The sequence below is a fragment of the Chanodichthys erythropterus genome, chromosome 11, assembly GCF_024489055.1.
Source record: "Chanodichthys erythropterus isolate Z2021 chromosome 11, ASM2448905v1, whole genome shotgun sequence".
Lineage (NCBI taxonomy): Eukaryota > Metazoa > Chordata > Actinopteri > Cypriniformes > Xenocyprididae > Chanodichthys > Chanodichthys erythropterus.
The window spans coordinates 6,415,449-6,428,140 of record NC_090231.1 but is presented as its reverse complement, the minus strand read 5'-3'; the positions used below and the strand labels follow the sequence as shown (position 1 = coordinate 6,428,140).

General features: G+C 36.1%; 1 protein-coding gene across 2 annotated transcripts in view; it reads left to right on the top strand.

Moving 5' to 3' along the window:
• The first annotated feature begins 9,934 nt into the window (after positions 1-9,934).
• Positions 9,935-12,692, top strand: part of kif7 (kinesin family member 7) — a 36,479-nt gene continuing 33,721 nt past the window's right edge. The window contains exon 1 of one of the 2 annotated variants that reach the window (XM_067400401.1): positions 9,935-9,983. The gene's annotated coding sequence lies outside the window, so the exon portion shown is untranslated. Of the gene's footprint in view, positions 9,984-10,005; positions 10,116-12,692 lie in introns of those variants that run through there. The other variant, XM_067400402.1, reaches the window with a different exon arrangement.

Here is a 12,692-nt window from a genome sequence, read left to right as displayed (position 1 = left end):
TTAGATGCTTCATACAGAACCTTTTAGGGGCTCAGATTTAGTTAATTAATGCTTTTTATTGTCATTAATAGAATAGAATAACCTGTTAAACTTAAAAGTATTATGCAATTATTTAAGACATTTCACATTAAGTTGACCCTGGACCACAAAACCAGTCATAAGGGTCTATTTTTTTTAAATTGAGATTTATACAAATTTCAAAATATTGATAAAATCACCTTTAAAGTTGTCCAAATGTCCTTAGCAATGCATATCTACTCACAAAATAAATTTTTGATATATTTACAGTAGGAAATTTACAAAATATCTTCATGGAACATGATTTTTACTTAATATCCTAATGAATTTTGGCATAAAAGAAAAATCGATAATTTTGACCCATACAATGTATTCTTGGCTATTGCTACACATATACCTCTGCAACTTATGTCTGGTTTTGTGGAACAGGGTCACATATAGAAACTTTTTGACATAAAGGGATTTTTAAAATTTAATCAACAACCCTAGGGTTCTATGCAGAACCCTATTGAACCCTTTGTTTTTCTAAGAGTGTAGACTAAATTTTGGTGATGTTTGTAATCAAATGACCAAAGATGGACCGGTCAATTTCCTGCCATGTCTGACTTGCGCCTTCCTGAGTTTTATCTCAGTGTAAAAGGCAAATGAAAAACTATGCTACATAAACAGGGTTAGAATGCTAAATAAGGTTAACTCAGAAAATTGTCATATAATGTGATCATGCTGGTGTCACAGGGTTTATTTCAGGGTCAGATCTGGCGTGTTACACAGCAAGAGGCCTTAATGAGGACCCATGTCATAAGAACTCGCTGCTCCACTCCAGTCTTGTAGCAAACGTGACACCCGGATGAGGAGAAGCGTTTCCACCTTTCCTCAGTCAGATGAAGGTATACAATATGACTCATGCAATACGACTCAAAATCAGTGCGTTTGTAGAATTCACCTGAGAAAAAAAAGAGGAAACTATGAGATATAAAGCCAAAACATATACAGTACATTGCAGTGTTGTAATTCATGCAATTGAAATAATTGCTGTGAAACAGATGCTGTGGAAGAACACAGCATCTGTCCTTTTTGCTTTTTTATAGACATCTTTTGCTGCATGATATATTTGGGATGATTGCATGCAATTCTTATCTGTTTTTTGAAAACATAACCAAACTGTTTTAGGTATAGATACTGTTAAAATAAGCATTGCATGACAAATATTAAAGTTTAGAAGTTAAACAGCAATCTTATCCCCAATATTTCCCCTTTATGAACATTTGCAGGATCTGTTCAGGCTGTAGTAACTGGGAAGGCAAATAACTATATATGATTTATCAAAACCAAAAAAAATGATTTCCAACTTCTGTCACTCTACTGTTATAAAATGATCATTTTTAAAGTAGATAGTTAAATTAATCTGTCAGTCAGTACAGAATATTGCATGCTAGGTAAGCACATTACAGGCCTGTTCACACCAAGGATGATATATATTAACATCCACACCAACAAATGATAATGCTCTGTTGTTCTAAGCACGCTTCAGGTTTGTCGTCTGCCACTTTAAATTGTTAGTTCTGTCATCATTTACTCACTTTCATGTCATTTCAAACCTTTAAGACTTTCATTCATCTCTGGAACAGAAATGAAGACATTTTTATGAAATCTGAGAGATTTTTGTCCCTCCATTGACAGCCTATGCAACTACCATTTTGACGCTTCAAAACGTTCATAAAAAAGATTGTAAAACTAATCTATATGAATAGAGTGGTTTAATCCAAATTTTTTGAAGAGACTTGATCACTTTATATGAGGAACAGATTTAATGTAGGTTTTTATTCACATATAAACATTGATCAGCGAACATACTGTAAAGAGAAGCTCAACCCAACCTGCGTAACATGACAATGAACCTCATTGGTTCTTGAGAAGCTCAAACATGCTGCGTAACACAAGAATGAACCTCATTGGTTCTTGTGTAACACACGAGAAAAAACCTCATTGGTTCTCGCGAAGCTCAAACGTGCTGCGTAACACGAGAATGAACCTAATTGGTTCTTGCTGAAGCTCAAACATGCTGCGTAACATGGGAATGAACCTCATTGGTTCTCGCGTAACATGGGAATGAACCTCATTGGTTCTTGCGTAACACACCAGAATGAACCTCATTGGTTCTTGCTGAAGCTCAAATGTGCTGCGTAACACGAGAATGAACCTAGTTGGTTCTTGCTGAAGCTCAAACGTGCTGCGTAACATGAGAATGAACCTCATTGGTTCTTGCTGAAGCTCAAACGTGCTGCGTAACACGAGAATGAACCACATTGGTTCTTGCTGAAGCTCAAACGTGCTGCGTAACACGAGAATGAACCACATTGGTTCTTGCTGAAGCTCAAACGTGCTGCGTAACACGAGAATGAACCTTATTGGTTCTTGCTGAAGCTCAAACGTGCTGCGTAACACGAGAATGAACCTCATTGGTTCTTGCGTAACACACCAGAATGAACCTCATTGCTTCTTGCTGAAGCTCAAACGTGCTGCGTAACATGGGAATGAACCTCATTGGTTCTCGCGTAACACAAGAATGAACCTCATTGGTTCTTGCTGAAGCTCAAACGTGCTGCGTAACACGAGAATGAACCTCATTGGTTCTAGCGGAAGCTCAAACGTGCTGCGTAACACGAGAATGAACCTCATTGGTTCTTGCTGAAGCTCAAACGTGCTGCGTAACACAAGAATGAACCTCATTGGTTCTTGCTGAAGCTCAAACATGCTGCGTAACACGAGAATGAACCTCATTGGTTCTAGCGGAAGCTCAAACGTGCTGCGTAACACAAGAATGAACCTCATTGGTTCTTGCGTAACACAAGAATGAACCTCATTGGTTCTTGCTGAAGCTAAAACGTGCTGCGTAACACGAGAATGAACCTCATTGGTTCTTGCTGAAGCTCAAACGTGCTGCGTAACACAAGAATGAACCTCATTGGTTCTTGCTGAAGCTCAAACGTGCTGCGTAACACAAAAATGAACCTCATTGGTTCTTGCTGAAGCTCAAATGTGCTGCGTAACACAAAAATGAACCTCATTGGTTCTTGCTGAAGCTCAAATGTGCTGCGTAACACGAGAATGAACCTAGTTGGTTCTTGCTGAAGCTCAAACGTGCTGCGTAACATGAGAATGAACCTCATTGGTTCTTGCTGAAGCTCAAACGTGCTGCGTAACACGAGAATGAACCACATTGGTTCTTGCTGAAGCTCAAACGTGCTGCGTAACACGAGAATGAACCACATTGGTTCTTGCTGAAGCTCAAACGTGCTGCGTAACACGAGAATGAACCTTATTGGTTCTTGCTGAAGCTCAAACGTGCTGCGTAACACGAGAATGAACCTCATTGGTTCTTGCGTAACACACCAGAATGAACCTCATTGCTTCTTGCTGAAGCTCAAACGTGCTGCGTAACATGGGAATGAACCTCATTGGTTCTCGCGTAACACAAGAATGAACCTCATTGGTTCTTGCTGAAGCTCAAACGTGCTGCGTAACACGAGAATGAACCTCATTGGTTCTTGCTGAAGCTCAAACGTGCTGCGTAACACAAGAATGAACCTCATTGGTTCTTGCTGAAGCTCAAACATGCTGCGTAACACGAGAATGAACCTCATTGGTTCTAGCGGAAGCTCAAACGTGCTGCGTAACACAAGAATGAACCTCATTGGTTCTTGCGTAACACAAGAATGAACCTCATTGGTTCTTGCTGAAGCTAAAACGTGCTGCGTAACACGAGAATGAACCTCATTGGTTCTTGCTGAAGCTCAAACGTGCTGCGTAACACAAGAATGAACCTCATTGGTTCTTGCTGAAGCTCAAACGTGCTGCGTAACACAAAAATGAACCTCATTGGTTCTTGCTGAAGCTCAAATGTGCTGCGTAACACAAAAATGAACCTCATTGGTTCTTGCTGAAGCTCAAACGTGCTGCGTAACACAAGAATGAACCTCAATGGTTCTTGCTGAAGCTCAAATGTGCTGCATAACACAAAAATGAACCTCATTGGTTCTTGCTGAAGCTCAAACGTGCTGCGTAACACGAGAATGAACCTCATTGGTTCTTGCTGAAGCTCAAACGTGCTGCGTAACACAAGAATGAACCTCATTGGTTCTTGCTGAAGCTCAAACGTGCTGCGTAACACAAGAATGAACCTCATTGGTTCTTGCTGAAGCTCAAATGTGCTGCGTAACACAAAAATGAACCTCATTGGTTCTTGCTGAAGCTCAAACGTGCTGCGTAACACAAGAATGAACCTCTTTGGTTCTTGCTGAAGCTCAAACGTGCTGCGTAACACGAGAATGAACCTCATTGGTTCTAGAGGAAGCTCAAACGTGTTGTGTAACACAAGAATGAACCTTATTGGTTCTAGCGGAAGCTCAAATGTGCTGCGTAACACAAGAATGAACTTCATTGGTTCTTGCTGAAGCTCAAACATGCTGCGTAACACGAGAATGAACCTCATTCGTTCTTGCTGAAGCTCAAACGTGCTGCGTAACACAAGAATGAACCTCATTGGTTCTTGCTGAAGCTCAAACATGCTGCGTAACACAAGAATGAACCTCATTGGTTCTTGCTGAAGCTCAAACATGCTGCGTAACACAAGAATGAACCTCATTGGTTCTTGCTGAAGCTCAAACGTGCTGCGTAACACAAGAATGAACCTCATTGGTTCTTGCTGAAGCTCAAATGTGCTGCGTAACACAAAAATGAACCTCATTGGTTCTTGCTGAAGCTCAAACGTGCTGCGTAACACAAGAATGAACCTCATTGGTTCTTGCTGAAGCTCAAACGTGCTGCGTAACACAAGAATGAACCTCATTGGTTCTTGCTTAACACACCAGAATGAACCTCTTTGGTTCTTGCTGAAGCTCAAACGTGCTGCGTAACACGAGAATGAACCTCATTGGTTCTAGAGGAAGCTCAAACGTGCTGCGTAACACGAGAATGAACCTCATTGGTTCTAGCGGAAGCTCAAATGTGCTGCGTAACACAAGAATGAACTTCATTGGTTCTTGCTGAAGCTCAAATGTGCTGCGTAACACAAGAATGAACTTCATTGGTTCTTGCTGAAGCTCAAACATGCTGCGTAACACGAGAATGAACCTCATTCGTTCTTGCTGAAGCTCAAACGTGCTGCGTAACACAAGAATGAACCTCATTGGTTCTTGCTGAAGCTCAAACATGCTGCGTAACACAAGAATGAACCTCATTGGTTCTTGCGTAACACGAGAATGAACCTCATTGGTACTTGCTGAAAGTTCTGAAAGTGATTCTAATTATATAATTTCTGTGTCGTTATCATTATAGTTGTGGTGGATTCTGCTATTCTTTTTTTATTTTAAATAATTTTTAGAACTACATTATTGTTATTGTTATAGTTGGGGTAAGCGGGCCTTAACATTTAGTCTATTTACTGGAATTATGTTGCTGGCAATATGTTCGAGAATATGAAAATGCTTTTCCTTTATTGATCGAGTCTGTGTTGTTTGCATCCATAACATTACAAGCACAGAAGGGTCAGCATTTAAATGAGTAAACTTGTTTGTGATGGGTAGCATTATGCCAACAAAGGGTATCTAGATGTTTGTTCTTATTATATCCACACTAATTGCCTATATGAGGTTTTATTGCCTGATCAACCTCTGATTAGTTTTCCTATAGAGCTCTGACAGATTCCTGTTTAAACAAACAACTGAACAACACAATACAGTCATGTTACTGGTGTATATCTGGGTGTGATTGTGTTTCTTTGTGTTAGTTAAGGAAAGGAAAAGAGACTCAAAACTGTTTTGCGAGGCATTTAAGTTCAGTGCTCAGTGAGGAGGAAATTAATAAAATTAATATGAATAAAAAAGAATATTAGACCTTCCTGTCGCACTCTGTGATTAACAAGCTTGCTTGATGAGGCATCATAATTAAATTACAGCAGACAGAGAATACAGCTTCACCTTGATTTTAAAGTAAGTCCTCTTACAATATATGCATCTGAATGTTAATTTGTTTTCCCCCATAGGATTGTTGTTGTTATTTATCTAAGCCTTATGCCTTTATTTTTCAGTCTTGGATATGATGCAGAACAAAATGTGTAGACAATACATTCAATAATTTAATTAGTAAAAACTGAGACACGCTGGAAAAAAATGATAACATCTGAAATAACTAGTCAAAATATTATTTAATATTGCTGAATCAACCTAAATACATTAATTTATACCAACAAAATAATTTTTTATGGGTTAAATCAAGTAAAAAAAAAAAGGAAACAAATACCAATTTTTACACTGCATGTTTGTCTAATAAGAAAAAGGATACTTAATATCCCTATATTCATTTAGCATCTTTTACATCACAAAAATACAATACAAATCAAATGATAACCAAAAAAAAACTGCACATCATTGGAAATTCTCTGAAAAATACGATCAGTGAATTTCCTCCCTGTTCTTACATCTGTCACTCACCGCAACATAAGTGGCTGTAGAGAGTCGTATTCTCCCCACAAAACTGACTAATTAGGTTCTTCTTTTGGAAACGGTAGTCCTGTTGTTTATTTCAACAGTGAGCACAATTTCTCAGAACAATATTTCTGTTGTTCGCATTGTTTGCCCCCTCGTTTCAGAGTGGACGTGGAAATGGTTCATGAGTGGCGAGTCAAGCAAGTTGCACAAATGATTATGACCATTTGTGTCCATTCAAACCGTACAAGGACACACTAACCGTACATTCGCTTTTACCCACAATGCTTTAGTGGAAATTGTACAAAATGTAAGACCCTCTTTGCAACTAGAGGACATGATTTCTTAAGATTTTAATAATGCATTACTATTCAACCATTATACCCGCCAAGAGGTTGATTGGATAGCCCGCAGTAAAAGAGACCTTTTTCATGAGACGAGACCTTTAATAAATGCCTGGATGCATGCGGATGTGCAGAATGGTTAAAAAGGATCTGTCTTTGGTTACAATCTTGACTATTATGACAGTCTGTATCATCCCAATGTGATGTATGCACAAATGAATGGTGTTCTTTCCAATAGAGCTTTTTTTTTAACCTCCAGGCGAGAGTCAAAGTTATGCAGCACAATTGTTTAGAGAGAGGCGGCGAATGTTTTATGGGGGCAGCCCCTGTGCATCCACATTTAAACTGGTGGCCAACATTGAAATGTAATAAAGGATCAGTGTTAGAGGTTTGAGTAATGAGGAGTCAGTTGATAACCTGTGGATATAAAGACGGATATGGACAGCAGAGACTGCGTCTGGAAAGGGCATGGGGATTCAATGGCTTGACATTATTAACTCCAGACATTTTCTTCTGAATGGGTCTTCAAGTCACTTTATATTAAATGAGGGTTTTATTGGCTTTCAGATCTTTTTCCTTTGGATCTGAATCCATGTGACTGATCAGCTGGTACTATTTATTCATTTTTTTGCAAATAATATTTGTTAGTCGTAGTATTTATCCTGACAAACCGCATTTTAATTCTTATAATGCATGTTTCTGTTGCAATGACAGGTCAGCATTTGAGGTGAAATCAATCTATCAACCTAACCCTAGACAATCTCACTGCAACATTAAACTGAGACGCAAATCACACAAATTCTGCTGTACTTCACATTCACATATTTTGGCCACCTTGGAAGACTAGTGATTTTGTTGTTGTGAAGTCACCAGTACTGACAACAAGTCACAGTCTGCCTCAGTGACCAGAATCCGCTCGCCGTGAGCTTCGTCTGACTGACAGAGATGTGAACTTCAACACTTTCCATTGATCAGTGATGCTGCATGAAGAGGCAAGAGGATAAAAATGCAAAATGTATTTTGTTACATTCAGAAGATTGTAAGAACGTGTAAAAACTGGCATCCTAATGTTTTTCTTTACATAATGTGATATCCACTATATTGTAGTCTATTCACTCTACAGTGTACAGTGTACTTTTTTCCCAAATAAATCAATAAAAGAAATATATGTCTCTTTTTTGCCCATTTAACAACTTAAGTTGCTTAATGACTTGCTAAAAAAACAAAACAATTACATGCAAATACATTAAAAGATGGATTTCTATTTTTATTGCTATTGACGTTTTATGAAAGCTGTTTATTTCCCAGCAGAAAAGGAGGACAACACTAGGGAATATGGCAAAAAGTAAAGTAAATAGTCTAATTACACAAATATGTTTTCGTTTGCTTTTCAAACCCTCTTAAATTAGCCTTTTTATTTCTGTGAATTCTGTCTAATGAACTCAAATTTCAATATTTTTTTTTCAATTTATATGTTTCTTATTGGGTGAAAAAGCAAAAACAATAGCCTAAATTCACTTTGGCATAGATTTAGAGTTAACTAAATCAAGACCAATTTTAACTGAAAGGTTGAGTCCGGGGGAAGTGTATTTCAATAAATAGCCTATAGCCTAGGCTATTAGTATTTATAGTAAATAGTAAAGTACTTGAATTAATTTGTTGTGGTAACTCTATAGCTGCTATGGTAATATAACAAGTATTGTAAAATAAACAAATTACCCAATACTGTACTAAGTTTTCTACAATTATAAGGTATATTATACTACAGTTTACTGTAGTAAAAACTAAAGCATACTACAGTATTTATTACAGTTACAGTTTACAGTATGCTGTAGCATTCATTAACAAAATGTTGTAAATACTATTTTATATACAGTATACTACAATTTACTATAGTATGGCTCAAAAACACTATAGTATTTACTATAAATTACTATAGTATTTCATTTCCTAACAGAAAGGACCGGTGCATATGGTCAAAAGTCTAATTAGACAAATATGTTTTCGCTCGCTGTTCAAACCCTCTTAAATTAGCCTTTTTATTTCTGTGAATTCTGTGTAATGAACTCAAATTTTTAAATCATTTTTTTCAATTTATATGTTTCTTATTGGGTGAAAAAGCAAAAACAATAGCCTAAATTCATATTGGCATAGATTTAGAGTTAACTAAATCAAGACCGATTTTAACTGAAAGGTTGAGTCCGGGGGAAGTGTAAGGCCCAAAATACTATCGTAAATACTACAGTAAAGTACTTGATTTGATTTGTTGTGGTAATTCTATAGTTTCTGTGATAATATAACAACTATAGTAATATAAACAAATTACCCAATACTATACTAAGTTTTCTACAGCTATAGGGTATATTATACTAAAATACACTACAGTTTACTGTAGTAAAAACTAAAGTGTACTACAGTATTTATTAGAGTTTATCAGTTCACTATAGTTAATACCACAGTATACTGTAGCATTCATTAACAAAGTGTTGTAAATACTATAATATATACAGTATACTACACTTTACTATAGTATGGTTCAAAACCACTATAGTATTTAGCCTACTATAAATTACTATAGTATTTTTTTAATGTGGGTTTTAAATGTTATACATGTGTGCAATTACGTAAATATTTGTTGACCAAAACAATATTTTTTGGCTATGTTACATTATTTTACGCTTTTAATATTAGTGAATGACATATTTATCAGTTCAATTGATTGTTTATGTTTTTTTCTTAGTCAAGACTTTTTGGTTTTAAGGTTTGTGCCTCTGACAAAACTATAAACCTATATTCTCTGCAGTGTAAACTTGGATAACATACATAATCAACTATTAATGTTTTTATTATCCATAAATGCAAACACAATGGCACTTTTCACTTGTTTATGAAACACAAAGTTTTATAGGTTTAATGATAAAGATCATTTCTATAGTTATATCAAAATATTAGCTACAACAAAACTAAAAAAACAAAGAGCAGCTTCAAGTCAGATTTTACTCAGGCATTTGGGGAGCCGACTGAATGACATCACTGCGTTTTGTCGTGAGCTGGTCTGGATCCAGGGAATGGGCTCTGGGAATAGGAATGGGATGTGCCCTGAGGAGGACTCAGATTGATGGACTCGGAAACAACAGTAAGTTAAAAAAGTTGAAAAACAACCCAAAACTTTACACAGCTGCAGCTTGAGTGCGTAAACGCGCGCGATGGGTGTTGTAGGCAAATTCACGCGCGCGTGTTTTTCTGAGCGTTGTTTTCATTGTGTGTTGTGAGTGTTAAAAAGATTTTAACTTTTAATTATTTGCTAGCGGCTAACCTTTGTAGCGGCACGGCTAATGTGACTTTAGGGAAAGAGTTAAACACATTCCTCTGCTGTTATGAACTCTGTGTGATGTGCTGGAAATCTGTTATTGTTTTGATCCTATTTAAACTTAACTAGCCCTTTTCTTATAACTAGTTTGGGTTAGGAGCACTGAAAGTTGTTTGTTTTTATGGTTTATTGTTTCGTATGTAGTTTGTGGTTATTTCATTATAGTAGTTTTATTGTCTTCGAGTTGTTTTAATGTATCAGAGTTAGTAATTGTTGTCTCATAGTTTGTGATTATTGGTTCAAAGTTGGTTTTGTCGTCTTAAAGATTGTTATTGTCTGCATACTGGCTTTTTATTTGGTTTAGGTACAACTCAAATCAGTTATGTTGTGACAGATCAGTATGCACAAAAGATGCACTTTAACAAAACCCTTAAACAAAACCATAAAAAAGTCATGTATAGTAATTAAAGAATATTTTTAAAAAAAGTTTTAGATTAAAAGGAAGAAACTGCTAGAAAATTTCATCATCTGTTTAATATTCAGTAATCTGTCTTTTTAAAGGTGCAATATGTAAGTTTTTTGCAGTAAAATATCCAAAAACCACTAGGACAGTGTTATATATTTTGTTCACTTGAGTACTTTCAATATCCCAAATGTTTGCAACTATTTGTAAATTGTGAGAAAATTGCAATTTTAACCAAGGCTCCGGGACGTGTGAGGAGTCGCCTGTCAATGGCGTCATACCCGCGTTACCCTCGGTTTCCGGTTTTATTTTGTAGAAACCATGGAAACACCAAAGACGCTTTAATATATTACACGTTTTAATAGACAAGGGAACAACTGTTGTGATATATTTATCAGAAAACTAGTTATTGTTATATAGCTCAACATGTTTAGTCTAATTTTCTTGATTTTTTTGCGAGTCTCATGCTTTACCATGCCTCAGAGAAAAACACTATTTTGCCAAGTAGTTAACATAGCATAATCAGATGCAGCTTTATTTTTAGTAACAGTAATAAAGCATTTTCTCCATCATACAATATTTTTTTTAAATAATTGCATGCCATTTATCAACACAATCATCCAGCATTTAATCTGATATTGTAAAATGGATCTATCTCACTGCAGTGTGTAACAGAGTCTCACAGCAGCCGCCGAGCGAACGCACAGATTAACGTTATAACATTTTCAACACTGTCAAATGTATCTAATATGATAAACAGAGCTGCGTTACATCATACTCATGTCCGGAAAAACAGAAGTGGCGCCGGCGACTGTGGCATAATAAAAGTCCCGCTGCTCGTGAGGCGTGTTACGCAATCGCTCCAGCTCATCGTTCAGCTCCACAACACTCGCTCCTGCTCTGCTTCATACTACAGTAACGTTAATAATTGCATCCATGAACATGAGTTCTTACCGAGTCCTATCCCAATTATTCCCACTGGCTGTGATGTGAAGACCACATGCCCCAAGATTCTGCGCTCAAACTTGGCGTCATCAAGCTACGCCTTTGTTTTGAATAGGCCTCTAGCGACCTCTAGCGGACAGAAAATATTACATATTGCACCTTTAATCTCTAGTGTAAACTCTAGTGCTGTGTAGAATAGAATTAGATTAGATATAGAAATTGTAGTAGAATAGAAATGTTGCTTATGATTCTTAATATATTGTTGTTTCCTTTTTACTTTTCCTTTAAAGTGACCTTAAAAGGCACACTATAAAATAAAAATGATTATTCAGTCACCCTGTGTCAAATCAACCAAATTTTGGAAACCTCCCTGCCTAAAATTTTTTATTTTTATTATTATTATTATTTTATTTTTTTATTTATTTTTTTGAAGAACGACAAACATTAATATTGATGAATGACAAAATATTAAATGCCATGGATGAATATTTACTGAGTAATCCACTAGTTTGTGACTAGTGTTAAGAAAACATCTAAAATCCACCTTTAAGCATTTATTTTTGGCACTTTATCTTTTTGTGTGTATAGATTTCAAAGGCTGTTTTCTCAAAATGAGTTTTTCTCCTACACTGAGCCATATATCTCCACTTCAGAAGCACTTATACACCAAACTATAGTTTTATTCCTATCTATATTCTGAAGGTTTTTACAGAGGGATTTATTATAATTATAATTTATTATAATTTTCCAGATAATATACATTTTATTTCACAGAAAAACTATGAGAATTTATTCTTTTCTGACTGTTCACAGTATTTTCTGAATTATGGAGTGATGAAAAGAGACACCATAAACCTCCTCTGTAAAAACCTTTGACTAAAAATAAACAAGAATTCTGACTTCATCCAATGATTCAGATTTAGATTTTTGTACTAGAAATCTATGCAAATTAGTGCATTTTTAAGTAAATAATGTCTCATTTGCATATTTAAACATAACATTTTAGAAAACTTGTAATACAAAAAATGTTTGCAATTCTTATTGTAATCAATCTACTGAGGAAGTATGGTGATAACTATTAGTTTTTTTTACCCTATTCACATGAGGTGTCCTGCCTTAAATGCCCT